Genomic DNA, 27,066 nt, shown 5'->3' on the forward strand with positions numbered 1-27,066 from the left:
ACAAAGCTTTACTGTGTAGCATGCGAACTGTATTCGAATCTCGCCTTCAGCTACAATGCAAAATCACCTGAAAGAGAACAGGGGACTGAATCACTTTGCTGTGCACCTGAAACTAACCCAGGGATGTAAATCAGTTCCACCTGTGTTGGAAGAAGCAGAAAAAGGAGCAGGCCGGGGGTGGGGGTGGGGGTGGGGGTGGGGGTGGGGGTGGGGGTGGGGGTGGGACGGGGGAAGGCAGTCCAGTGGGACAAAAGCAAAGGCAGGTTCCTTGACAAGAGCAGGATTTGCCATGGCTGAGGGAGGAACGGGGCCTGCGGCGGGTGTTGGGGATGGGGGAGATGGGGGTGGGGCGGGGGGAGCAGGGTGGGGGGGCGATGGGCCCGGTTGGCGGAGTAGGGCGATGGTGAAGGTGCAGGCTGAGGTGGTGGTGCTCTTGGGGCAGGGCTGATGCTGAGCTGAGGCGGGCAAGAGGGTTTCAGGGGAGGGGGTGGTGTTTGAGCTGGTGAGGGCGTTGCTGGTGGAAACCTCTCTCTGCCCAGGGACAAAAGATGAATCGAGAGTACAGTCCGCCGGGAGCTGGTGGACTTCTTTGCAACTCCTCCTGCAAGGCGATGCTCCAGGGACCCTCCCGGGAAAAGGGAGGTATCCTTGCCAGATGCGGCAACTTCCTTGCCCCTGGCTGTGCAAACGTAGTGTGATTGATTTTCGGAGTGTGGGGAGAGTGAGCCAGGGAGCTTGGAGACGTGAGGAAAGGTGAAGAGGGGAGGCGGCTGGGCGCCAGCGGTGGGGTATTCCTTCCAGTGAAATCCCTGAGCCACCGGCTGGGTCCGGGTGAGGAAGCGAGTAAACACAGGGGAGGTATCTGGGCGCACGGGCGGCTGAGCCTGCGGGGTTTGGGGCCACGGAGCCTCGGCAGCAGGGCCGAGAGTGTGTGGGGTGGGGGGCCGTCCGCGCGGGAGAGGCAGCTGGCGGCAGGGAGCAGCCAGCGGTTGCAGGAGCCCTGCCTTGAGCGCGTTTCAGTGGGCAGACCTAGCTGGGCCCTGGGGCTGCCCTGCGGGACCAAAAGGGGACGCAGTGGCTGCATGGGCCGGGAATCGAACCCGGGCCTCCCGCGTGGCAGGCGAGAATTCTACCACTGAACCACCCATGCACCGGTGGCCGCCGCCGCCCGCCGCTGCCCCAGAGGCGCTGGCCGCCACCCGCCCGTCACTGCTCACTGCTCGCCCGTGGGCATCTCTCTGCTCCATCGGGCGGGCGACCTGAAAGCCAGGATCCGGGCGCGTGCAGGACCCCGGGGCGCGAGCCCTCGAGGGACCCCCGGGCGGCGGGACGCCGGCCCACTCGGGACGCGGCTCCCGCGCCTTCTGCGCCGACCACGGCCGCCGCGACGCTGTCGGTGCCGCCCGAGGGGCCCGCGAGCCGACGCCGTCTGGCCGGCGCGGGGATCCCTGTCAGGGCAGGCGCTGCGTGGTCGCTGCGGCCGCGCACCGACGTTCCTCTCAGCGACCGCGGAGTCCCGACCCAAAGTCCCTCTGGCGGGCTGGCTTTCCGGCCGGGGCGGGGTGGGGCGTGCGAGAGCGGGCGGGGGCCGGGACTCCGGGCTCGGGCCGTGCCGGATGCGCGAGCGTGGGAGCGCGACGCGCAGAGCGGCGCTCAGGCCCAAGGACGCAAAGGCGTGTGACACCCTGGCTCCTGCGCTCCCGAGGGGTCCGGCTCTGACGGATTGGTGGTGGTGAGGAGGGGCCCTTTGGCAGAGCGGCTCCTGGCTCGGCGACTGCAGGCTGAGGCAGCGAGCGCGCCAGGGCGAGCCTGGCTCCGGCCCGGGCAGCGGCTTTCCCCGGGAACGGGCGCGGTGGCGCCGAGGTCGGGGGCGCGGGCCGGGCGCCTGTGGGTGGGGTGGACGGGCACGCAGGGCTTCCGCTCACTCCCCAGCGGAGCACCCTTCCCGGGACGGACTCGTGCACGGAGGGCCGGTGTTGGCTGGCCAGCAGGAAGGCTGGGTGGCACGCGTCCCGGGCGGGAGGCAGGCAGGTGTGGCCCGGCCAAGGCCGCAAGGCGGTGAAGCCTCGAGGGCACGCAGCACCCCAGGCGGCCAAGGCGGGGGCTCGGCCGCCTCGGTGTGGCTGGGGAGCACAGGCGGGGCGGCCGGGCGGGCGCGGACGACAGGGTGCCGGCCGGAGGGAGAGCTGCCCGGGGCGGACGGGGAAGCAAGGCTGCGAGAGCGACTTGGCCGTTCACCAGGCAGAAGTCGGAGCGCTGGCGAAGCGAGGAGGGCTTGCCACCCGCCGCGGGGCTGCGTGCGTCGGCGCGGACGGGGGCGGGGTGGAGCGGGGCCGTGGGAGTGGGAGTGGGAGTGGGGGGATGGGCGAGGGTGGGCGAAGGGGAGGCGGGGAGGCGGGGAGGCAGGAAAACCGGCAGCTGCAGGCGCAGCCAGCTGGGGAGGACAGATGCGCTGAGAAGGACTGAAGGTTCCTGGTGTGGGCTGCAGGTGGCGGGGAGGGCGTGTGTGGAGAACGGCAGTGGCGCGGGGAGGACGGGCGCGTTTGTCGGGCGGGCCAAAAGGCTGGCTTGTCAGGAGTGGGATTCGAACCCACGCCTCCAGGGGAGACTGCGACCTGAACGCAGCGCCTTAGACCGCTCGGCCATCCTGACGGCGGGCCTGGGCGGGCGCGTGGCCGCTCGCCTGGCTGGGACCCGACGCGGCGCGAGCCCCGGCGCCCTTGGCGGGACGCGCGGTGCGCCGCGCCAGGCAGGCGGGCGGCCGTCTGGTGTGCGTGAGCGACGGAGCCGGCGCGCGGCGGCCGGCCGAGGCGCCTGGCTCCGCCGCCGGTCGCGCCCTCGCCCACGCCTGGCCCCGGACCCAGCCGGACCCTTGGCGTGCCGGCCCCTACCCACCCGCGCCTGTCCTCGCCAGACGCGGGCCGGCGGCGCGCCCACCGTGTCCTCGCAGCCTCGCGTGCCTTCTCGGGCCCCCTTCTCCCGGCGGAATGGCCGCGTTGCAGGCAAGAGGCGGCGCGCGCTAGGAGTTTCCCGTGTCCCCCGGGTCCGCGTCCCTGTCGGGGTCGGGGGCTGCCGCTCTGACTGAGGCGGCTGGTTTGGTGTGCGGTCGGGTCGGGGCCCGTGGCGGGCAGGGGGAGGCGTCGGCAGGCAGCCCGAGAGCCCGAGAGCGGCCGGGCGGCAGGGCGGTCGCCGCCGTCCTCGTTAGTATAGTGGTGAGTATCCCCGCCTGTCACGCGGGAGACCGGGGTTCGATTCCCCGACGGGGAGGCAACACACCCTTTTTGGTGGCCGCGGTCGCTCTCTGGCCCGCCGCCTGGCCCCCAAGGGCCCTTCGTCTCCTCCCTCCGCCTTTGGGCGAGGCGCCGGGGCGCCGCCCACGGCGGGGCCCGGTCTACCGACCGTCGACCCCCTCGAGCCGTGCAGCCCTCCAGCCCGAGCCCTTGGTCGTCGCCGGGCGCTCGGTCGCCACGGCGGAGCCAGGGCCTCCTTGGCGACCCCACGGCCTTGCCCGACCATAGCCGGATCTTGCGGCCCGCCCGCCCACAGTGGCTGCCGCAGTGGGCTCCTAGGCTCGCGACGCCCCCGCGGCGCGGCGCGGCACAGCGCCGGGAGGCGTGCAGGCGCGTGGGTCCCGTGTGCCCCTGTCGTCGTGGCAAGTGGCGTCGCCCAGCGCCCGGTGGAGAAGGGCTTTGGCCAGCTGGGTGCTGGCAGCTGCGAGCTGCGTGCCCCGCCTTGCCCCCCGGGGGTGAGGGCGGAGGCGTCCGCGGGCCGCGGCGGGGAGCGAAGGGCCGGAGGGCCGCAAGGGCGCGGGAGCGGCGCCCCGGGGCGGGCACGCCGGTGGACCCCGGCTGCTGCGTAGCGCTGGCGCAGATGGGGCGCCGCGCGGCTGCTGGGAGCGCCGGCGGCGGCGCAGAGCCGCCGGCTGACGGGGCGTCGGGGCAGGGATGCGGCGGCGGCGGCGGCGGCGGCAGGAGTGTGCTGGGGCGAGCCCGGGGCCGGCGTCTGGCGGCGGCCCGGGCTGTGCAGCGTTGGTGGTATAGTGGTGAGCATAGCTGCCTTCCAAGCAGTTGACCCGGGTTCGATTCCCGGCCAACGCAGCGGGCCGACCTTTTGCTGAGTTGCAGCGCCCTCCCGGCAGGGGCGTTCGGGGGAGAGAGCGCTTGGAGCAGGGAGCCAGCTGGCCCGCGGCTTTTGGCGTGGGCGCGAGAAGCCGGCGGCGAGGGACAGTGTTTTGAGGGTGCCGAAAACAAGACGCACGCTAGGGCAGGCGGACTGACAGGGAGGGCGGGCGGGCGGGCGGCTGGACTTGCGGAGGCCGGGTGTGGGCACCAAGGTGGCATGGAGGCGCTGGGTTCAGCGGGAGCAGGCGAGGGCCGAGTCCCGGCGCTCCCTGGTGGTCTAGTGGTTAGGATTCGGCGCTCTCACCGCCTCGGTTGTGAGTTGTTTCCCAGGTAGGGGGTGGTTAATTTTCCTCTCACTCACTCATCTCCCCGGTAGGACCGTACCGCCCCTGTATCCCATGGTTGCTGCGAGATGAGAAAGTAGGGCGACTAGTGTATTCTGGATTAACTTTTTGCCTACATTATTACAGCCACCTGGGTTAGACATTTGCAACCTGAAATGTAGGAAAGAGGTGTCTTAGCGGAGCAATGTAGTGTTTATGGAAAGATGTCTGCATAAAATCTGCAGTAATGAGCTTGCCTCCTTGGTTTCTGTTTTGCAACCCATTGGTGTGTTTTGCTTTTTTGGTGCACTCCCTCTCATTGATGTTTATAATGTAAATATTTTGAGGTAATATCGGTTTCTAACATTAGGTAAGCTCACTTGTAGGATAATATATTTCTGCTTCTGTATACACTACTAGGTGCTCCTCACCGGAAGTTTAGTTTTCACTCGTCAGGAAACAGTGATCCATTTACCCATTTTCCCCTCCCCACAAGGCCTTTACAATTTTGAGTTAGGATCATTAAATATTCTGCTACTGATGTCGCAGTCTTCCTTCTTCTCCACATTTCCTTTTAGACATCGTTCTAGTCCAGAATGCTATGAATCAATTGTCTAGTAAGAGACATTTCTTAGTTTTCCACATCCTAATAAGACAGGAGTCATCTGCAGCGAAACAAATATTCCTGTCCTTTTTTCCCAGAAGGAAATCCTTTGAGAGTGGCTTTCCTACAGAATCTCACAGCCAATGGGCTGTTACAAGTAGGGGCTGCTACTACACAAAATAACTACAGCTCTCTATTACCATTTAGCCACAAAACACTCTTCTTTTGCCACCATGGTAACTTCACATACAGTGTTGGGAAAGGCTTGGGTTAATGTCCATTCCCATTCAAAAGGGGGAAACTGAAGGCACAGAGCAATCACTGGTTCACAGTACTTTCAACATCCAGCCTGATACACACTGCCAGTTCCGTAAGGCCCACTGCTGCTCACCGGGAATGATTCTCTGCCTCTCGATAGCATCCCCTGAGTTATCCTTACTCTTCCATAAGAATAGCATTTGTAGCTGATCCTTTTTTATTTCCCTAGCCTGCTTTCTGCCCATCGAAATTTGGAGATCCAAAGGCTTCTTTTAATTTTGTACTGTCTCTGTCCCTTTCAGTTCAAGCTGATATACTCCCTGTAAAAGCTTGAAGAGTGTCTTACATGTCAATATGTATTTCACTTATTAGACAAAAACCATACTCACAAATCTCTTTGAGATAAGCTCTTTTTTACTTTGGGCTCTTGGTGAGCCTAGTGGAGGCCAAGGCCCTTAATATTCTTTAAAAAGCCTCATTAAGGCAAAGTCTTTGCGGCATACCCTTAAGACTGAGTGTCTTCTCTGTCTGAAAGAGTCTGTGAGGCACTGTCTCAGTTTCCCTTTTGTCTTAATAAAGAGTCCTATAGGTGCAGCCTTAGTTTTCTGTTTCCCCTGGGACCATGTTTTTCTGACAGTGCCTGGGTTTGATCTTTGGTTGGAGTCTCTTTCTTTTGCTGAAAAATATTGTTGAGTGGAAACTGTCTCAAGCTTTTACATTTCCTCCAAATTCCAGTCGAAAATGGAGCAGTTAGTTGTTTGGTTCACCTCTGTTTTCTAAGATTTTGTGACAGGCAGGGGAGAGGAGGAAAAAATTTCTTTTTTCCTGTACCCTCTTAGGTTTTTCAGCTAGGGCACTATAAAATTACACTAATAGAAGATTGACAAGAGGAAGACAGTTTGTGAATGCATGTAGCACACATCACACAGGAAAAAACCTCATGATGGGTAATTCAAAGGAGTGGTTACAACTTGGGCCAGTATAGCATCTTAACAAAAGAAAAATAAATTTGTAGAGAAATGACATGACAAGAAACTGTGGGAAGGTAACGATGGGATGGAACTAATTGAGTAAAAAAAGATATAAATATTTGTATAGGAATGTTCATAGCAGAACTATTCACAGCAGCCAAAAAGTGGCAACAACACAAATATCCATCAATGGATGAATATATAAACAAAATGTGGTAAATACATATGATGGAATTTTATTCAGTCATAAAATAGAATGAAGTCCTGATACGTACTACAATATGAATGAACTCCAAAGAGAAGTGAAAGAAGCCAGACACAAAATGTCACATAATGTGTGGTTCCACTTATATGAAATATCTAAAATAGATAACTGCAGAGGAATAGAAAGTAAATTGATGGCTTCCAAGGACTAGGAGGAGAGCGTATTGGGGAATAATTGCTTAGTGGATATGGGGTTTTATTTTGGGATGATGAAAATGTTTCAGACTAGATGGAGGTGGTGGTTACATAACTTTCAGAATGCTTTAAATGCTAATGAATTGTTCACTTAAAAATGGTTGATTTTATGTGAATTTCACTTAAAAATAAACAAAATTCAGTGTGGTCTCTGAAGTCCAATTGTCAGTAGGTTTAACTGTAAATCAGTATATTGGTGTGTTTAGCCTGCCATTAATATTACCCAGCCCTGATGTTTCTCTGCCAGAGGGACTTTTTCTTTTTTAATTCATTCCTCTTATGTAACCAGATGAAAACATCTTTGCACTACATCCAGATAAGGCAGAAGCAAAAATGCTCTGAAAAAGCAGTTATCCTAAACTATAACCCAACCAAGGGAATTCTTTTTCTTCTGTGTGCTTAGTATAATGGTGTCACCGTCTGTGATGGTTAATTTTATGTGTCAACTTGACTGGGCCATGGGGTACCCAGATATTTAGTCAAACTTTATTTCAAGTCTTTCTGTGAGAATGTTTTTGCATGGGATTAACATTTAAATCAGAAGACTGAGTAAAGCAGACGGCTCTCCCTGTTGTGGATGGGCCTCATCCAATCTGTTGGATGACCAGATAGAACAGAAAGATTGCCATCCCTCTGGTAAGAAAGAACTCATCCTGCCTAACTGCTGTCAAACTGGGAATTGTGGTTTTCCTGCCTTCAGGTTTGGACTGGAACATTAGCTTTTCCTTGGATAGAGCCTGTTGGCCTTTAACTAGCTCTCCTGGTTCTCAAGCCTTAAAACTCCAACTGTAACCAAACCATCAGCTCTCAGTGGCTTGCTTGCCAACTCATGCTGTAGATCCATAATCATATGAGTCAATTCTTTATAATCTCCTTCTCTCTCTCTAGATACAGATGTATAGATAGGTACATATCTCCAATACTTTGGCCACCTGATGTGAACAGCTGACTCACTGGAAAAGATCCGGATGCTGGGAAGGATTGAAGGCAAAAGGAGAAGAGGGCAGCAGAGGATGAGATGTTTGAATGGTATCACCAGTTCAATGGACATGAACTTGGACAAACTCTGGGAGATGATGAGGGACAGGGAGACCTGGCATGTTGCAGTCCATGGGGTCGCAAAAGAGTCGGATACAACTTTAGCAACTCAACAACAACAACAGAGCTCCTAATGGTTCTGTTTCTAGGAGATCCTGACTAATGCACCATCCATCCAGTCCAACATCCAAGAAACTTTACAGGCCCCTTTTTCTCTCTCCTCTGATTAACTTCTAGTAGGAAAACTGAGTGTTCCTCAAGTTAAAGGAATCTTTCTAAAAATTGGAAACATGATCCTGAATACAATTTTAAGATGAAAATGTATATTTGTTAGCCCTGTACCTTCAAACTACATGGCAACTACTTGAGCTACTGAGGTGAAAATACTCACCGAAGAACTTGGCAGTGTTCTCACTGGAGGGGAAGCCAAAGGGATAAAAGAGAAAGGACTTGATGCCTAATGGATATGGTGAGTAGGAAAGGTTCTGAGCTTATTTCCAAGGGTGCTGTAATTCACTTGGAGTAGGACCTAGGAAAATGTTCCTGGTTGGAGGAGTGGAGAAAGGTGACTCAGTTTGGGAAAGAAGGACCTTAGATCCAAGTGGTTGGGCAAGGAACTGACAGCCTGATACATGGGTGAGCCTGGAAAGTCACAGACATCAGCATGCCCTAATATCTGCAGCTATGTGAATGAGTACAGATGGAGGCCCACATACTTATATCTAAATATTTTAAACTTATAAATTAAGCTAGTAAACTGTGAAATAAAATAAGATCTTCCTTCCTACTTTGACAAAAATATTCTCTTAAGGATCTATGAGGCCAGTTTTGGATTTAGAATTATGGAACTTCTCATAGTTCTGTGCCTGAGCATGGTGACACAGGGAGGACTCTCTATTCACTCTAGCTCCTTTCTGTACTGAAAGGGCAAACCTCACCTCCCATGTCCAAGCTCTTCTCAGACCCCTGCAAACAGCCTTCCTTTGGCCATCTGTGCATATTTGCCTGCACACACTGGAGGCCTAATCCACCTCAATAGTCCTGATGGGAGAAGAGGCCTAATCAGAATTCAGGCATTTGTGCAGGTTGTTCCCGGGTCTAGAGGAGGGTGCAACTCCAGGAGGGCGTGTCCCATTGACCCTCTGCACTGGGGAAGGGTAAATTTGGCAAACTCAGAGTTAAATTGAAGAAAGTAGGGAAAACCACCAGACCACTCAGGTATGACCTAAGTCAAATGCCTTATGATTGATTATACAGTGGAAGTGACAAATAGATTCAAAGGATTAGATCTGATAGACAGAGCGCCTGAAGAACTATGGACAGAGGTTCGTGACATGGTACAGGAGGCAGTGATCGAGACCATCCCCAAGAAAAAGAAATGCAAAAAGACAAAATGATTGTCTGAGGAGGCCTTACAAATAGCTGAGAAAAGAAGAGAAGCTAAAGGCAAAGGAGAAAAGGAAAGATATACCCATTTGAATGCAGAGTTCCATAGAAGAGCAAGGAGAAATAAGAAAGACTTCCTCAGCAATCAAAGCAAAGAAATACAGGAAAATAATAGAATGGGAAAGACTAGAGATCTCTTCAAGAAAATTAGAGATACCAAGGGAATATTTTATGCAAAAATGAGCACAATAAAGGACAGAAACATTATGGACCTAAGAGAAGCAGAAGATATTAAGAAGAGATGGCAAGAATACACAGAAGAACTGTACAAAAAAGATCTTCATGACCCATATAACCACGATGGTGTAATTACTCACCTAGAGGCAGACATCCTGGAGTGCAAAGTCAAGTGGGCCTTAGAAAACATCACTACGAACAAAACTAGGGGAGGTGATGGAATTCCACTTGAGCTATTTCAAATCCTAAAAGATGATGCTTTGAAAGTGCTGCACTCAATATGCCAGCAGATTCGGAAGACTCAGCAGTGGCCACAGGACTGGAAAAGGCCAATTTTCATTCCAATCCCCAAAGAAAGGCAATGCCAAAGAATGTTCAAACTACCACACAATTGCACTCATCTCACATGCTAGCAAAGTAATGCTCAACATTCTCCAAGCCAGGCTTCAACAGTACTTGAACCATGAACTTCCAGATGTTCAAGCTGGATTTAGAAAAGGCAGAGGAACCAGAGATCAAATTGCCAACATCTGCTGGATCATTGAAAAAGCAAGAGAGTTCCAGAAAAACATCTACTTTTGCTTTATTGACTACACCAAAGCCTTTGACTGTGTGGATCACAACAAACTGTGGAAAATTTTTCAAGAGATGGGAATACCAGGCCCCCTGACCTGCCTCCTGAGAAATCTGTATTCAGGTCAAGAAGCAACAGTTAGAACTGGACATGGAACAACAGACTGGTTCCAAATCGGGAAAGGAGTGTGTCAAGGCTGTATATTGTCACCCAGCTTATTTAACTTACATGCAGAATACACCATGTGAAATGCTGGGCTGGATGAAGCACAAGCTGGAATCAAGATTGCTGGGAGAAATATCAACAACCTCAGATAAGCAGATGACACCACCCTGATGGCAGAAAGCAAAGAGGAACTAAAGAGCTTCTTGAGGAAAGTGAAAGAGGAAAGTGAAAAAGTTGACTTAAAACTCAATATTCAGAAAACTAAGATCATGGCATCTGGTCCCATCACTTCATGGCAAATAAATGGGGAAACAAAGGAAACAGTGAGAGACTTTTTTGGGGGGCTCCAAAATCACTGCAGATGGTGACTGCAGCCATAAAATTAAAAGATGCTTGCTCCTTGGAAGAAAAGCTGTGACCAACCTAGACAGAATATTAAAAAGCAGAGACATTACTTTACCAACAATGGTCCGTCTAGTCAAAACTACGGTTTTTCCAGTAGTCGTTTGTGGATGTTAGAGTTGGAGCATAAAGAAAGCTGAGCAGCAAAGAATTGATGCTTTTAAACTGTGGTGTAGACTCTTGAGAGTCCCTTGGACTGCAAAGAGATCCAATCAGTCAATGCTAAAGAAAATCAGTCCTGAATATTCATTGGAAGGACTAATGCTGAAGTTGAAACTCCAGTACTTCGGCCCCCTGACGTGAAGAACTGACTCATTGGAAAAGACACCGATGCTGGCAAAGATTGAAGGCAGGAGGAGAAGGGGACGACAGAGGATGAGATGGTTGGATGGCATCACCAATGCGATGGACATGAATTTGAGTAGGCTCTGAAAGTTGATGATGGACAGGGAAGCCTGGCATGCTGCAGTCCATGGGGTTGCAAAGAGTTGAAACAACTGAGCAACTGAACCTAACTGACTGAAATTTGGAAAAGACCAGGAATATCATCCTTGTAGGGGGAGAGTAGGGGAAAAAGGACATGTTTTCCTCAGTCAAATATGGGGAAACTACAGAAGCAAGAGAGACATACAGATTTTAGGAATGTAAGGGAGAGAGGGAGGGAGGGAAGGAAGGAAGGAAGAAATAAAGAGAGAGAGAGAGAAAGAGAGAGAAACCTCTGTGGTCAGAATGTCAGTGATAAAAGTGTTGTAGGAAAAATTATCCTTTTCTTGCTTGGCTTGACTGATCACAATCTTTCTTCCAACTTTTCTGCCACTAAAGTTCCCTTCCATTCTATGACCCAGGTGGTGGTCACCGCAGTACCACCACACACACCACTTCAAAGCATTCTTCAGACTTCCCTGAAAGTTTTCCAATATGTGTCTGAATCATTTGTAAGATCTTTTCCCACAAAGTGCTGCCTTCAGCCTCTTGACCAAGATCTCTGATAGTCTAGTGGCTAGGACCTGGGGCTTTCACCATCACAGCCTGGGTTCAATTCCCCTTTAGTGGAAGCTAGCTTTTCTTTCTGGCCACCAATATTTTATTGCTGTTGAGGCTTCCATGACTTCTTTAATAGCCAAGGCTTGCTTGCACACAATCTTTGGGATCTGCAAGTGACCACATGGCTCTTGATTTTTGCCTGCCAATGCTGAACTCCAGGATTTTCAGATTATGGAGTGGCATGTGAAATCTTCAAGCCTCTCAAACTTCTTTCAGGTGATTCTGAAGTCAACTTTGACACTTGTGGGTGACGTCTCTTGTGAGCTAAGGACTGCTGTCATGTAACTTGCCATTTTAATAAGATTATCTTTGATCTTTTTATTATAATTTCTGTCTTACAGATAAAGGTAACTAGCCAATTACCATACAGAAATGTGTTCTTATTTTTACAAAAGACCCAATGGATAAAGTGTGGTTTTCTGTTCCTAAAATACACACAGAAGCATAATAGATGGCTTCAACTTCCTAGTAGGGCAATTTGGAACACCCAGCTGCTGCCACCAGTGGAAACTGCAGTGGATCTGGTAAAATGACCTGGGATCTCTACATCTCTGAATGGAACTGCTCTTAGGGTTTCAATGAACTGGAGGGAAAATTACACTTGTTACTAAAATGGTGCCTATGTCAATCAAACCTTAACACAGTTGTAAGTCATTTGAATTAACTCACTTGTTTTATGTAGAAATTACTTATATTGTGCACTGAGGGTGGGGGACAAGAAGCCACAGAAATTAGTAATTCCCAATGGGGTGAGGCGCATGTAAGGGAGTTTGTATCTGCATAGAGGGAGTTTTCACTCTTCACTGTCACCTTGTTCCCTTCAGAAGTATATACCTCAGGACAGGATGACTTGGGGTGTGGGCAAGCAAGCATCATAAACACTCAGCTGCGGAAGCTACAGTAGAATGCAGGTGATCAGAAAGAAAACTAACTTCCCTGACAGGCCAAGTCAGTGAAAATGCTGAATCCTAACCACAGACAACCAGGGAAGGACACTAATAGGGACAGACAGCACCTTCTAGAAAACAATATTGGGAATCACTCAAACAAATATTAGAAACTTTTAGGGATCCTGAAGAATGTTCCTGAAATTTTAAATAATTTTATCTTTGAATGGGCCTTTTATAACTGGAGTCCAATGGAACAATGGAGCTGCTCAATGAGCAGATATCAGCAACTTCTTATCACCTGCCTTGTCACCCATCTGTATATGTTAATAGCATTTACTTTGCTTGATGAACACAGAATTCTGGATGGACCCACTATGCAGTGGGAGTTCGAAGACCCAAGATGAGTAATATAAGGTAGGCACATTGCTTCTATGACTGAATAAGCTGACCTGCTTGGCCCAGAGGCCACACTTGCCCTTCAAAGCAGAACTTGCTTCAAATACAAAAAGGCAGCGACATACTAAGAAAAACAAATGACCAGGGAATCCTATCATATCTTTTTTGATATCATTTCCCTTAAAGCTCAACATTCAGAAAACTAAGATCGTGGCATCCGGTCCTATCACTTCATGGCAAATAGATGGGGAAACAGTGGAAATAGTGGCTGACTTTATTTTGGGGGGCTCCAAAATCACTACAGATGGTGATTCCAGCCACGAAATTAAAAGATGCTTACTCCTTGGAAGGAAAGTTATGACCAACTTAGACAGCATATTAAAAAGCAGAGACATTACTTTGCCAACAAAGGTCTGTCTAGTCAAGGCTATGGTTTTTCCAGTAGTCACGTATGGATGTGAGAGTTGGACTATAAAGAAAGCTGAGCACCAAAGAATTGATGCTTTTGAACTGTGGTGTTGGAGAAGACTCTTGAGAGTCCCTTGGACTGCAAGGAGATCCCACCAGTCCATCCTAAAGGAGGTCAGTCCTGGGTGTTCACTGGAAGGACTGATGTTGAAGCTGAAACTCCAATACTTTGGCCACCTGATGCAAAGAGCTGACCCATTTGAAAAGACCCTGATGCTGGGAAAGATTGAGGGCAGGAGGAGAAGGGGACGACAGAGGATGAGATGGCTGGATGGCACCACCGACTCAACGGACATGAGTTTGGGTAACTCCGGGAGTTGGTGATGGACAGGGAGGCCTGGCATGCTGCAGTTCATGGGGTTGCAAAGAGTCGGACATGACTGAGCGACTGAACTGAACTGAACTATGCTGAAAACAATGACAGAAAGAAAAAGATAGAACAACTCATAGTTCTTTTTCCTTTCAGTCCTTACTTATCCGCAAGCCAAAGAAAATGTTGGTACTATGTGTGTATCAGGACTTCTCAGGTGGCACTAGTGGTAAAGAACCCACCTGCCAATACAGGAGACTTAAGAGACATGGATTCAATCCCTGGGTCAGGAAGATCCCCTGGAAAAGGAAATGGCAACCCACTCTAGTATTCCTGCCTGGTGAATCCCGTGGACAGAGGAGCCTGGGGGGCTATAGTCATAGGGTCGCAGAGTCAGACACAACTGAAGTGACTGAGCACACACACGTGTGTATATCAAGAAATAAAACAAATACAGCTGAGTTAGTTCTGCGCAGCATTTCCACTATTCCGTAGGGACAAAAGTTTATGTGTACATAGGAGCTATGAAATATGGTGATCAGCATATGAATTAAATGCTTTTATATTTGCATTGTCAAATAAAAACAAATGCAGACTTAGATAAGCAAAGACTTTTCCAAGAGAAAAGGGAGAATGTTCCAATCTCAGAAATCTGCAAGCATCTCAAAATTAAATAGAAAAAAGGTGTTTCTTTCAGAGGGAGGAGTAAGCAGAGCTTAGCAGAAACTTTCGGAGAAGGCAATGGCACCCCACTCCAGTACTCTTGCCTGGAAAATCCCATGGATGGAGGAGCCTGGTAGGCTGCAGTCCATGGGGTCGCTAAGAGTCAGACACGACTGAGCGACTTCACTTTCACTTTTCCCTTTCATGCACTGGAGAAGGAAATGGCAACCCACTCCAGTATTCTTGCCTGGAGAATCCTAGGGACGGCGGAGCCTGGTGGGCTGCCGTCTATAGGGTCGCAAAGAGTCGGACACGACTGAAGCGACTTAGCAGCAGCAGCAGCAGCAACAGAAACTTTTAAGGGGAAGTTGAGGAATCAAGGGAGTGTGAATAGATGGCAGGATCAGAGCAGTTTCCTAGGAAATGTGTCTCCCTGTCTACCCCGATTCTCAGGATAAGTTGGTGAAGGAACATATTCTGTATGCTCATCAGGGGCTGCTGCTGCAGTCCAAAGTTTAAGGGCCTGTTGGGAGTAGAGAAACCTGACTAAAGTTAGGTCAAGATGAAGCAGAGGATAAGGGATGGACAATAGTGAGAACTTGGTCAGTATATAAAGTTAATAAGTAAAATTCATGCTATTTAAATTCTTAATTTTTCTTTACATAGACATTAAATAGCAAGTAAAAAACACCATAACAAGTCATGAGACAGACCACAGAAAAAAAGGAAAAAGTGTTACGTTTCACTACCTCTAACAACATTTTTCTTGCTGCTTTCTGAACAGGGGGCTCACATTTTCATTTTGTGCTGGGCCCCATAATTTCGTACCTGATCCTGGTACAAGAGGTAAGTTGGGTTTCCTGGTATATACTTGCGCATTAGTTATTAAGACTTCTTTCTCAAACTTCCTAGCTAGAGTTTGTCTTGGTTTTGTTATCCATTTTTCTTCTTTATTACTACTAAGTTCCTGATACTCTGCCATCAACATTTCCATTGTTCTGGGCCTTGACCAAGCAGCCAAAGAACTCTGGAACACCCATGCTGTACCTCCCATTCAGGTGGCCAGCTGGCCACCATGCCCGATTGATTGCTTTTTTTCCCTTTGCCTGTCGGGTAAAAGTCGACTGTTTCTTCGCAATCTATTCTTTGCAGGCAGGAGCTGAACAGGACATGCATCTCGCCAGAGCATCCTGTTGGATTTCCTGCCACTTGGCCAAACCTAATCTCTGCTCCTTCCAGGCTACTGCAGGGCAACCTCTTCAGCCTATGGCCATCTGCCTCAATGCTGCAGGGTGCAAATGGGTTTGGGTGGGGGAGAGGTGGAGAGCCAACAGTGTTTCTGGCATTTCCACCAAGTCCCACTCCTATGCTGGTCTCTTACTCTGCCACAGGTAGGGGACTGGATGCTGGTGGTACCTGAGAACTAATGGGACCAGAGTATAGAGGGAAAGACCAGAGCATCAAATTCTTTAGCTAGTTGTACACAGGGTAGAATCAGGCAGCTGAAGAAGATAACTAACTTCGATGAAATACTGCATCTCCTTCCTTATTAGCATAGTAGAGACTATTATCATCTGTCATAGAGATTAGGATTTGATTTCCCAAACATTTAATTAATGTGTCATCACATCACGTTTGTTTATTCATTTTATTTATTGGCTTACAAGTAAAATTAACCAGTTAGTAATTATACAGAATACATTCTTATTTTACAAGAAATACAGATGAATAACATCCCTGATTTTGCAAGCTGGGTAAGTATATTGAGTGGTTCTGGACTTCCCTATGAAGCAGCTGGTGACAGCCACCAGTGGAAAGACCAAAAATGGTAAAATTACTGGACTTCCTAGAACTCTAATTTTAACTATTTTTAGTATTTCAAAATGGGGGAAAGTTTCATAATTATTAATGCTGTGTCTGTGCTAATATAACCTTTCAAGATTTAGAACATGTCTAAAATATTGTGCGTGTTTCAGTACAAAAATTAATTTTTTAAAGTATAAATCGGAACTCCCTGGAGGCCCAATGGCTTGTACTCAGTACTTTCACTGCCAGTGCCTGGGTTTGTTCCCTGCTCAGCAAACTAAGATCCTGCAGGCCATGAGGTGTGCCCCACTTCCCCAAAAAGCATAAATCAGTGATTCTCAATGGGGGTAGCATTTTGGAATTACTTGAAGGTCATCTTTAATCTTCACAGCCTCCCCTCAGGTGCTGATCAACCTAGCAACTGGGTGTTTGACTTTGCCTTTGTTTCTCTTGAGAATTATGGCTGCCTGGACCCCTTCTCCGCCCTTCCTCCAAAAGTGGGAGAAGGGGATGGTGTCTGTCCGGCTTAATAACTAGTGCTAAGACTTGTAAAATAAAGATTCCCAGTCTCCTTATGCCAAGTGTCTGAGAGACTCCATATAGTTTCTGCAATAGTGTGTTATAACAAGAAATATATATTTTGGTCTTCATTCCAGGCTACTGGCCAAAGCGCCTAAAAACCTTTTTAATTTCTTGGGAGCATCTTTTGTTCTAGGACTTGGCCTTTGACCTGGTTCCTGTCACAGAACTCCTAAATCCCTTGGAATTTCCTGGATAATAGGAGCATCTTATGTTCTATTGAGGCAACTTTTGGTGGGCTCCTGAATAGCTTCAGGGTGGGACCTGGTACTTAGAAAGAACATTGTGATTAGAAGCCTGAACATTTCAGCCCCCTACCATTTCCCCACTGCCATCTTTTGGAGAGGATTGGAAACTGAGTTAATAATCAAGCATGCCCAGCTGTTTACAAGAGCCAATACATGGAAGCAACCTAAACCTCCATCGACAGCTGAATGAATTTGGAAGATACAGTATATATTCACAATGGAATACTACTCAGCCATTAAAAAGAATGAAATAATGCCATTGATAGCAACATGGATGAACCTAGAGATTATCATGCTAAGTGAAGTAAGTTGGAAAGAGAAAGATAAATATCGTATGATATATCTTACCAGACTGAGCAACTAACACTTTTGGGGTGGCGCTAGTGGTAAAGAACCCGCCTACCAATGCAGGAGACTTAAGAGACGTGGATTCAATCCCCGGGTCAGGGAGATTCCCTGGAGAATGATATGGCAACCCACTCCGGTGTTCTTGCATGAAGAATCACATGCACAAAGGACCCTGGCAGGCGACAGTCCAGAGGGTCGCAAAGAGTCAGACATGACTGAAATGACTTAGCATGCAGCGCATCTTTTATATGTGGAACCTAAAATATGACACAAATGAACCTATTTATGAAACAGAAATAGACTCACAGACACAGAAAACTTAATGGTTACCAGAGGGGAAAGGGAGTGGAGAAGGGGTAAATGAGGAGTTTGGGATTAGCAGATACAAACTACAACATATAAAATAAATAACAAGTCCCTACTGTGTAACACAGGAACTATTCTCAGTATCCTGTAATAAATCATAATGGAAAAGAGTATGAGAAAGAATATATACATATGTAAATGTATAACTCAATTACTTTGCTATATACCAGAAACCAATTCAACATTGTAAATCAACTATACTTCAAATCAAAAAAATCAAGCTACAGTCAAGCTTATTAGATGAGCTTAACTAGAGAGGTTCAGAAAGCCTTTCAAGCTGATGAACACATGGAGGGTACTAGGAAGGTGGCGTACCTGGAGAGAGTATCAAACTGCAAGTCCATTCCTGCATCTCTTGCCCTATGTACTTCTTCCACCTGGCTGTTTCTGAGTTGCATCCTTTAATAATAAATCCATAGTCCAGTAAGCAACCTGTTTCCCTGAATTCAGTGAGTAATTCTAGCAAATTCTCAAACTTGAGAAGGGAGTCATGAGAACTTTTAATTTATAACTGGTTGATTAGACCCACAGGTGACAACCTGGACTTGGAATAGGTATGTGAAACAGAGGACGGCAATCTTGTGGGACTGAGCCCTTAACCTGTCTGTGCTAACCCCAGGTTGATAGTGTCAGAATTCAATTGAATTTAGGACACCCGGCTGGTGTCAGAGAACTGGTCAGTGTTGGGGGAACAAACCACACGTCTCTGTCAGAAGTACTCACTGTGTAGAGGAATAGAGTTTTGTGAGTGTGTTCAAATATTCTTATCCCAGCAGCTCAGAAACCATGCTTGTACACTTTAAAAATTGATGACCAACTTACATAACATACTACCTTTCACTCTGGGCTATTTTAATCCCATTCTGTAGACTTGTCATCCTGGATTAACTGATTATATAGTGCCAGACAAGATATTTCATTTCAGTTAGAATCAAGCTAAAATAATCTACAAAGATATGTAGTTCCCATTTGATTCAGCCCTTTGGGTCTGTATAAGATATGTTATCAAAACAAACAAAAGGGACAAATGTTGCATTGTATTAGAATTTTGGAGAAATTAAACTATGATGAATCATTCTATTTCTGTTGCAAATGCAAGACAAATCTGAAGTCATTCATATACATACTAAGGTTAGTCAACCTTTCAAATGGCTTGAATAAAGACTGCCTGTTAAGAAAAGTTTATAGTAGATCCTGTACCAGTATCTGATACAATTGTTTCAAACATCTCACTCTTGCAGAGAGCCTGCTACATGTTCGGACTTTCCCACACAGCGCCTTAGAGGGTCATGGATGCACACACTGAAGATTTTGTGGCTTCATGCATGAGGAGTCAGGTGCCATGATAAGAAGTGAGGGATAATGAGAACCAACCAGGAACAGCCTAAACACGTCTGTTTACCTAATATCTATACTCCCCTTTTATACAAATGATACTATACTATACATATTTTCTTCTACACCTGCCTTATTAATTTAAATAATCTTCTTCATTCCTTTTTGTAGCTGCATAGTATTCTACCATGTAGATGTTTATAATTTATTTCACCAATACTCTATGAATGAACATTTAGGTTGTTTCCAATCTGTTACTATTACGCTACTTGAATAACCTGTACAAGTATCATTTTGAAAATGTGCAGCTGTATCCAGAGAATAAATTCATGGAAGAATTGCTAAGTGAAAAGAAATATGAATTTGTAATTTTTAAGGAATTTCATTTTGTTCATTTTTCCTTCTTATTGAGATTTAAGGTGCACTAATATTAAACTTAGAGCTTGGTGAGTTTTTATATATTCATACACCTGTGCAATCACCACTCAAGTTAAGATATAGAATATTTCCAGCATTCTAGGTGGTTCTCTCCTGCTCCTTCTCAATCTGTACTCCCCACCAGAGGGAGACACTATTCTGATATTTATCACAGTTCTTGAAATTTCATATATATGAAAGCACAGGGTAAGTTCTCTTTTGTGTATAGCTTCTCTCACATAATGATTATTAAAAACAATCATATTGTTGAGGATATCAGTATATGGTTATTTTGTTGCTATGAGTATTCCATTATATATCACATTTTTAAAATCCATTCTCCTAATAATGTATATATGGGTATTTTCCCCAGTTTTAGATGATATTGGCACGCCAGTCTTCTTTCGGTTAATGTCTGCATGGTATATCATTTTCTGTCCTTTTACTTTCAACCAATCTGTGTCTTAATACCTGAAGTGTATTTTGTGTATTGTAAAGAGCACATAGTTGAGTCTTAGGTTTGTTTATTGATCCAGTCTGACAACTTTTGCTTTCTAACTGGAGTATACAGTCTATCTACATTTATTGTGGTTACTCATACAGTTAAGTTTATCTTTTTGTTTTCTACTTGCTCCGTATGTTATTTATTTCCTTATTATTCTTTTCTGTCTTCTCTTATGTTAATTGTATGTTTTGTTATTCAATTTTATCTCCTCTATTAACTTTGTGGTTATTGCTTTTAGGAGTATTCTTTTAGTGGTTATCCTAGAGATTACAATAGGCATCCTTGGTTTCTTTTAGCTTAACTTAAATTAGTATATTTACAACTACTTTATGAACTACACAGGAATCTTGTAACAGTTCAGTTCTACTTACCTTCCTGCCATTTGTGTTATTTTTGTCATATATTTTACTTCATCCTAGGTTATAACCACCACAAAACATGGTTATCATTGTCACTTAAAATAGGCTATGTTATTTCATATTTACATGCATCAGTTTGCCAGTTTTCATTTTTTTCCTTATATATACCTGTTTCTATGTGGAGACATTTTACTTCATCCAAAACACTCCTCTTAGTCAGCTGGAAATGTACAGCTTTTGTTTCGTCTGAAAATGTCTTTATTTTGCTTTCATATTAGGGATGCTTTCACTGATCATATAATTCTCAGAAAGTAGGTGTTTCTTCTATTTTTCAGCATTTTGAACATGCTGTTACATGTCTTCCATGGTTTCTGTTGGAAAACCAGACATCATTCATACTGATAGCTAACAATGAACGGTGTCGGAATCGTGATCTCTGAAGAAGATTTAGCTTTGGGACCAAGGACCAGGCTTGATCACTCACAGCTTTTGTTGGCAGAAGTTTTATTACAGTGAAAAAGGGCAGAGAAAGCTTCTGACATGGACATCAGAAGGGGGACAGAGAGTGCCCCCCTTGCCAGTCTTATCAAGGCCTTTTATATACTTTTACCAGACCCATTCCCATAACATGCATCTTAATTAACAAGATTAGAACTAACAACAGAAAGATCTTATAAGACCCACCTCCACAACATACCTCTTAATATAATAAGATTAGTCAGAAGGTTCTTGTTAAGAAGCAGATTGTTATATAATTGTTAGTACAGAGCTTATAAGGAAAAACATACCTTGAGCAAGATGAGTTGTTTTGTTGTGTAATCTTTAGCTCTGGGCTTAAAGAAAAAAAAGTCTTATGTGACTAAGACAAAGCAATGAAAAAAAAACGCTTGTCCTTTTCTCCTTGAGGGATTTGGACTCCTTATCAACCTACCTAAGAATTACCTCTTTCAATATGGTACTCTTTTAGAAGTAACACCTTTTTTTTTCTATCTATTTTTATGATTTTTATGTTTAACTTGTATTTGTAGTAACTGAAGTTTGATTTTTCAGAAACTTAGTAATTTAACTAAAGAAAAAACCAAGATGTGGTTTTCTCTGTATTTGTCCTGCTTGGGATTTGCTGAATTCCTTGAGTCTGGAAATAGAGTCATTCATCAGTTTTGGAAAGTTCTCAGTCACTATCTCTTCAAAATCACTTCTGTCCATTATCTTTCTTCTCTCCTACTGGAACCAAATGCAATGTTTCTGGTATAGTCTCTTTTTCCCCATGTTTTGCGTATGTGTGGGCTTCAATTTGGATATTTTCTATCGACCTATCTTTAAGTTCATTAATCCCATCTTCTGTTGTGTCCAGTTTGATGTTAAAGCCATCCAGAGAGTTTGGTTCTATAAGTCCATTTGCACCTCTGTATGGATTCTTACATCTCTCCTGAAATGCTCCATCTTTTCATCTATTTTTCATGTTTCTCTGTATTTTCTTTAAATAATAACCATAGTTATTTTAAAGTTCTTGTCTGTAACTTTAGGCAATTGGCTTACCTTTGTTTCTGCTTCTACTGTTTGCTTTTTCTCCTGATTAATGGTCACATTTTCCTTTTTTTTTCATGTCTCCTAATTTTTATTGTATTATGGACATTGAATAACATAACTATAGAAACTGAAGTAGATGTTTTCTCCCAAAGGGTTTTTTTCCCCTTTATATTTTTCTGTCAGGCAGAGAGGATAAGAGTTGATCACTTTAATCCAATTGTGAATTTATCTGGGTCATGGATAGGTACATCCCCTGGATCATTGAAAAAGCAAGAGAGTTCCAGAAAAACATCTATTTCTGCTTTATTGACTATGCCAAAGCCTTTGACTGTGTGGATCACAATAAACTGTGGAAAATTCTGAAACAGATGGGAATACCAGACCATTTGACCTGCCTCTTGAGAAACCTGTATGCAGGTCAGCAAGCAACAGTTAGAACTGGACATGGAACAACAGACTGGTTCAAAATAGGAAAAGGAGTACGTCAAGGCTGTATATTGTCACCCTGCTTATTTAACTTCTATGCAGAGGACATCATGAGAAACACTGGGCTGGAAGAAACACAAGCTGGAATCAAGATTGCCAGGAGAAATATCGATAACCTCAGATATGCAGATGACACCACCCTTATGGCAGAAAGTGAAGAAGAACTACAGAGCCTCTTGATGAAAGTGAAAGAGGAGAGTGAAAAAGTTGGCTTAAAGCTCAACATTCAGAAAACTAAGATCATGGCATCCAGTCCCATCACTTCATGGCAAATAGATGGGGAAACAGTGGAAACATAAAATAAAAGCTGACTTTATTTTTTGGGGCTCCAAAATCACTGCAGATGGTGATTGCAGCCATGAAATTAAAAGACTCTTACTCCTTGGAAGGAAAGTTATGACCAACCTAGACAGCATATTAAAAAGCAGAGACATCACTTTGTCAACAAAGGTCTGTCTAGTCAAGGCTATGGTTTTTCCAGTAGTCATGTATGAATGTGAGAGTTGGACTATAAAGAAAGCTGAGCACCGAAGAATTGATGCTTTTGAACTGTGGTGTTGGAGAAGACTCTTGAGAGTCCCTTGGACTGCAAGGAGATCCAACCAGTCCATCCTAAAGGAGATCGGTCCTGGGTGTTCATTGGAAGGACTGATGTTGAAGCTGAAACTCCAATACTTTGGCCACCTGATGCAAAGAGCTGACTCATTTGAAAAGACCCTGATGCTGGGAAAGATTGAAGGCAGGAGAAGGGGACGACAGAGGATGAGATGGCTGGATGGTATCACCGACTCGATGGACATGAGTTTGGGTAACTCCGGGAGTTGGTGAAGGACAGGGAGGCCTGGGAGTTCATGGGGTTGCAAAGAGTCGGACACGACTGAGCAACTGAACTGAACTGAACTGATGGATAGGTACAGTTTTAGTCAGATTTAGTCCAACTCTGATATCAATGATCTCAAGAGTGAAATCTGACATATATATGTACTTAGTGCAGGTCACTCTGTCTGGCACCCTGTCTCCCAAGCACTGAGACACTGCAGGAGATCTCACTCTGCCTTTTCATCTCAGCACTCAGCCTCCCATGCTAACCCAGTTTTCAACAAATGTTGTGTGTGGGGAAATAGCCATTTGTTTGATGTTCCATTGAGTTTTATCTATCAACAAACCAGTATGGCCATCAAAAGTTCCGCTAGTTTTTCTTTCCGTTAGTAGGGTTCCTCTGCCTTTGTTGTTATTGTTCAGTCGCCAAGTCATGTCTGACTCTTTGCAACCCCATGGACTGCAGCACACCAGGCCTCTCTGTCCCTCACCATCTCCTAGAATTTGCCCAAGTTCATGGACAGACTGTCGCCCTTTTCTCCTTCTGACTTCAATCTTTCTCAGCATCAGGGTATTTTCCAATAACTTGGCTCTTCACATCAGGTGGCCAAAGTATTGGAGTTTCAGCTTCAGCATCAGTCCTTCTAATGAGTATTCAGGGTTGATTTTCTTTAGGATTGATTGGTTTGATCTCCTTGCTATCCAAGGAACTCTCAAGAGTCTTCTCCAGTACCACAGTTCAAAAGCATCAATTCTTTGGCGCTCTACCTTCTTTATGATCCAACTCTCACATCTGTACATGACTACTGGAAAGAACATAGCTTTGACTGTCTATACGGACCTTTGTTGGCAAAGTGCTGTCTTTGCTTCTTAATACTCTGCCTAGATGATATCTAATTCTCACCTTGGTCCCAGACTCAGAAAATTCTCAGAGGGAAGAGAACAACTAACAATCTCAGCTTACCTGTGGTATTTCTCTATATAATTTTAGTTCATCTAGTCCTCTTTGCTTCACAGCCCTCTGATAACTTTTTAAAGTATTACATTTACAGTTTACTACATAAGCTACATGTGGTTCATATATTTATATTAAAATACTCTATGTACTGGACTTTCCAGTTGGCCCTAGTGGTAAAGAACTTACCTGCCAATGCCAGAAATGTAAGAGATGCAGTTTCGATCCCTGGGTCAGGAAAATCCCCTGGAGGAGAGCGTGTCAACCCACTCCAGTGTTCTTGCCTGGAAATCCCACGGACAGAGGAGCCTGGTGGGCTGCAGTTCATTGGGTCGCACAGAGTCGGACAACACTGAAGCGGCTTAGCATGTACACACTGTATGTATTATATATGGAACTGAAATATATTATATCATATATATTTTTAAAGTATTCTATTTTTTCAGTTGTTGTAGTGAGCAAGATGGCCTGCCGTTTCCTACTACAATAAACTCTGAAGCAGAGGAATTTTTTTCATTATTTAAATAAATAATATGTACACATTGCAAAGTTTAAAAGGGCAAAGAGTAAAATTTAAGTCTAAAAACCTTATTTCAGCCATGCAGTTATCCCCATAAGCAATAAATACTAGCATATTCTGTATCTTTTCAGATATATGTAGATATGGATGCATATATGAGATAATTCCTCTTTTGAGGGAATGTTTGTGTTTTTCTCTGCATTAGAAAATCTAATATTTAATTTTCTTCCCTTGTGTCAAAGGGTCTTTGCCAAGGTATGTTAAAATAATGACAGTTGGCTTCTGTGTAATGATCCATGTTAGAATATACATCTCTATGGTTTCATCATCTACTCTCCAGAACTGTAAGTGATACATTTCTGCTGTTTACAAACCAAGTCTGTGGTATTTTGTTAATAGCAGCCTGAATGGACTAAAGCAGCAAGAAGAGGTTACATATGAGGATGGTAGACTGCATAAGTGTATCTAATTTCACTCTCTTCAACCCTCAGTAAATCAATAGTATGATATTTTAAAAAGATATAAACCACAAAGATGGGGAGAACAAAGGAATAGAGGATATCGATTTATAGAAACCAGTCAATAACAGTGCAGAGTAGCTTATCTCTATATACCATTTTCTCCAGAGTGAATAAAATAACTCTTACAAAAGTCAGTGGCACTATCACTTTCTTGACAAGATCCATGTTGCATAAGCATAAGTAAATCAAGCATAAATTAATCTATACTTTAGCGATAGACATCTGGATTGCATCCAGTTCTCACTATCACACAAAATCCTGTCTTGAATATCCTGGCACAAGTTTCCTAATAGACCTACTTGTTCGTTTCTCTGTGGCATATAGCAAGGAAGACTGCTGAGTCAGAGTACACAGTTACGTAAGGACTTCCAGTTGCTTTCCAATATGCTGACCTATTTGAACTTCTACCAACAAGACATGAGTATTCCCATTTCTCTATATTTTAGTTAAACTTGCTAACTTTCTAATGTTTCCCACTCAAAAATGTGAAGTGATATCTCAGTTTTATTTTCACTTTTCTAATTACTAGTAAGATTCACCATCTCTTCAAATTTTTAGCCAACTAGTTTTCTCCTTCTGTGAATTGATTAATGACATTCCTTGCCCATATTTTTCCTATTGGGTTTCCAGTTGGCTTATTTATTTATTTATTTTTTGGAGAGATTATTGTTGAGGAAGTTCCTCATATGTCAATTATATCTCAGTTTTTTAGAAAAGGTCTTTGTATATTCTAGAATCTAAATATTAATCCCTCATTTGTTTTAGATGCTGAAATATCTCATCCCTATCTGTTATGTTAACTTTGTCCATGCAATGCCTTGTCGAAATCTTTCATATTCATTTGCTCAGATTTATCTGTTTTTCTCTCCATGCTTTGTACTTTTAGGATCTTTTATTAAAAAAATTCTTTCACACCCCAAGGGAGCAAAAGCATTGTTCTGCATGTTCTCCTATTAGGCCTATAGTTTAATCTTTTACTTTTTGATATTTAGTCTATTGGAAATTTGTAATTATATGAGTTACAATCCAAATTTATTCTTACAATATACAGTAAGTCACTTTACCCAAGATTATCTACTAAGCAACTCATTAATTTATGCTGCTATTTCTATCCTATACCAATGATAGAATATACCATTTTATTATTACAGCTTTCTATTATCTTTTGATGTCAAGTATAATGAGTCTCTACTCACTCTCCTTTTTCAAAATTCCCTTAATTATCCACAGATTTATGTACTCATGTAAATTTGAAAATCAGTTGTCAAGTTATAAAGCCACCCTGTTGGTATATTGATGCTGCATTGATTTTGTAGGAGGATTTGGGAAAAACTGTGATCTTTATACTATCAGATTACTTCATTTGTGACTAATGTAGATGTCTTCATTTAATAGTTCTCCTCTTGTCCTTCAGTAATTTTAAATATTTCTCCATACAAAGATTATGTGAATTTGTTCTATGGTTGGTTGTAGCTACTTTACGCTTTTACTCTATTGTGAGTAATAGGTTATGTCCTCTTAAGTTTCGTAGGTGATTATTGCTGATGTGGTAGATGATATCGATTTTTGTGTGTTCATTTTGCAGCCAACAACCTTGTTGAATTCTCTTAGTCTAACAGTTTATTGACTCTGCTTCATTTTCTACACAGTTAATCAAAACAACTGTGCCTCTTTGAGAAACTGTCTAGCATCAGTGTTATGAGAGTGAAATCTGGAAGCCATTAAAGTTCATTTCAAAACTCTACTTCCTCTCCAGATTGCAAATTTAATGTGTAATTTTCTTCCCAGAGACTGTGCCTCCTCTATGGAAAACTAGTTCTAGAACATCCTTTGCCTCCTCCTCACCACCACCAGTGTCCACACCACAAAGAAGTCTTTGCCCATTGTCTCTTGCTGCCAAGTCCTTAAATTACATAAGTATTAGAGTCCTGGGGAGGAGGATGTGATGGAAGACATTAAGCAA

At 45.0% G+C, this 27,066-nt stretch overlaps 4 non-coding genes across 4 annotated transcripts; 2 read left to right on the forward strand and 2 right to left on the reverse strand.

The window, feature by feature from the left end:
* Positions 1-1,079: 1,079 nt before the first annotated feature.
* Positions 1,080-1,150, reverse strand: TRNAG-GCC (transfer RNA glycine (anticodon GCC)). The gene has a single exon. It is a non-coding gene; the product is annotated as a tRNA-Gly (tRNA).
* Positions 1,151-2,569: 1,419 nt separating this feature from the next.
* TRNAL-CAG (transfer RNA leucine (anticodon CAG)) lies at positions 2,570-2,652 on the reverse strand. Its single transcript has one exon. It is a non-coding gene; the product is annotated as a tRNA-Leu (tRNA).
* A 543-nt stretch (positions 2,653-3,195) lies between these two features.
* TRNAD-GUC (transfer RNA aspartic acid (anticodon GUC)) lies at positions 3,196-3,267 on the forward strand. Its single transcript has one exon. It is a non-coding gene; the product is annotated as a tRNA-Asp (tRNA).
* Positions 3,268-4,025: 758 nt separating this feature from the next.
* Positions 4,026-4,097, forward strand: TRNAG-UCC (transfer RNA glycine (anticodon UCC)). Its single transcript has one exon. It is a non-coding gene; the product is annotated as a tRNA-Gly (tRNA).
* The last annotated feature ends 22,969 nt before the right edge of the window (positions 4,098-27,066 follow it).

The sequence above is a fragment of the Giraffa tippelskirchi genome, chromosome 5, assembly GCF_054371585.1.
Source record: "Giraffa tippelskirchi isolate mGirTip1 chromosome 5, T2T-mGirTip1v1.2.pri, whole genome shotgun sequence".
Classification (NCBI taxonomy): Eukaryota; Metazoa; Chordata; class Mammalia; order Artiodactyla; family Giraffidae; genus Giraffa; species Giraffa tippelskirchi.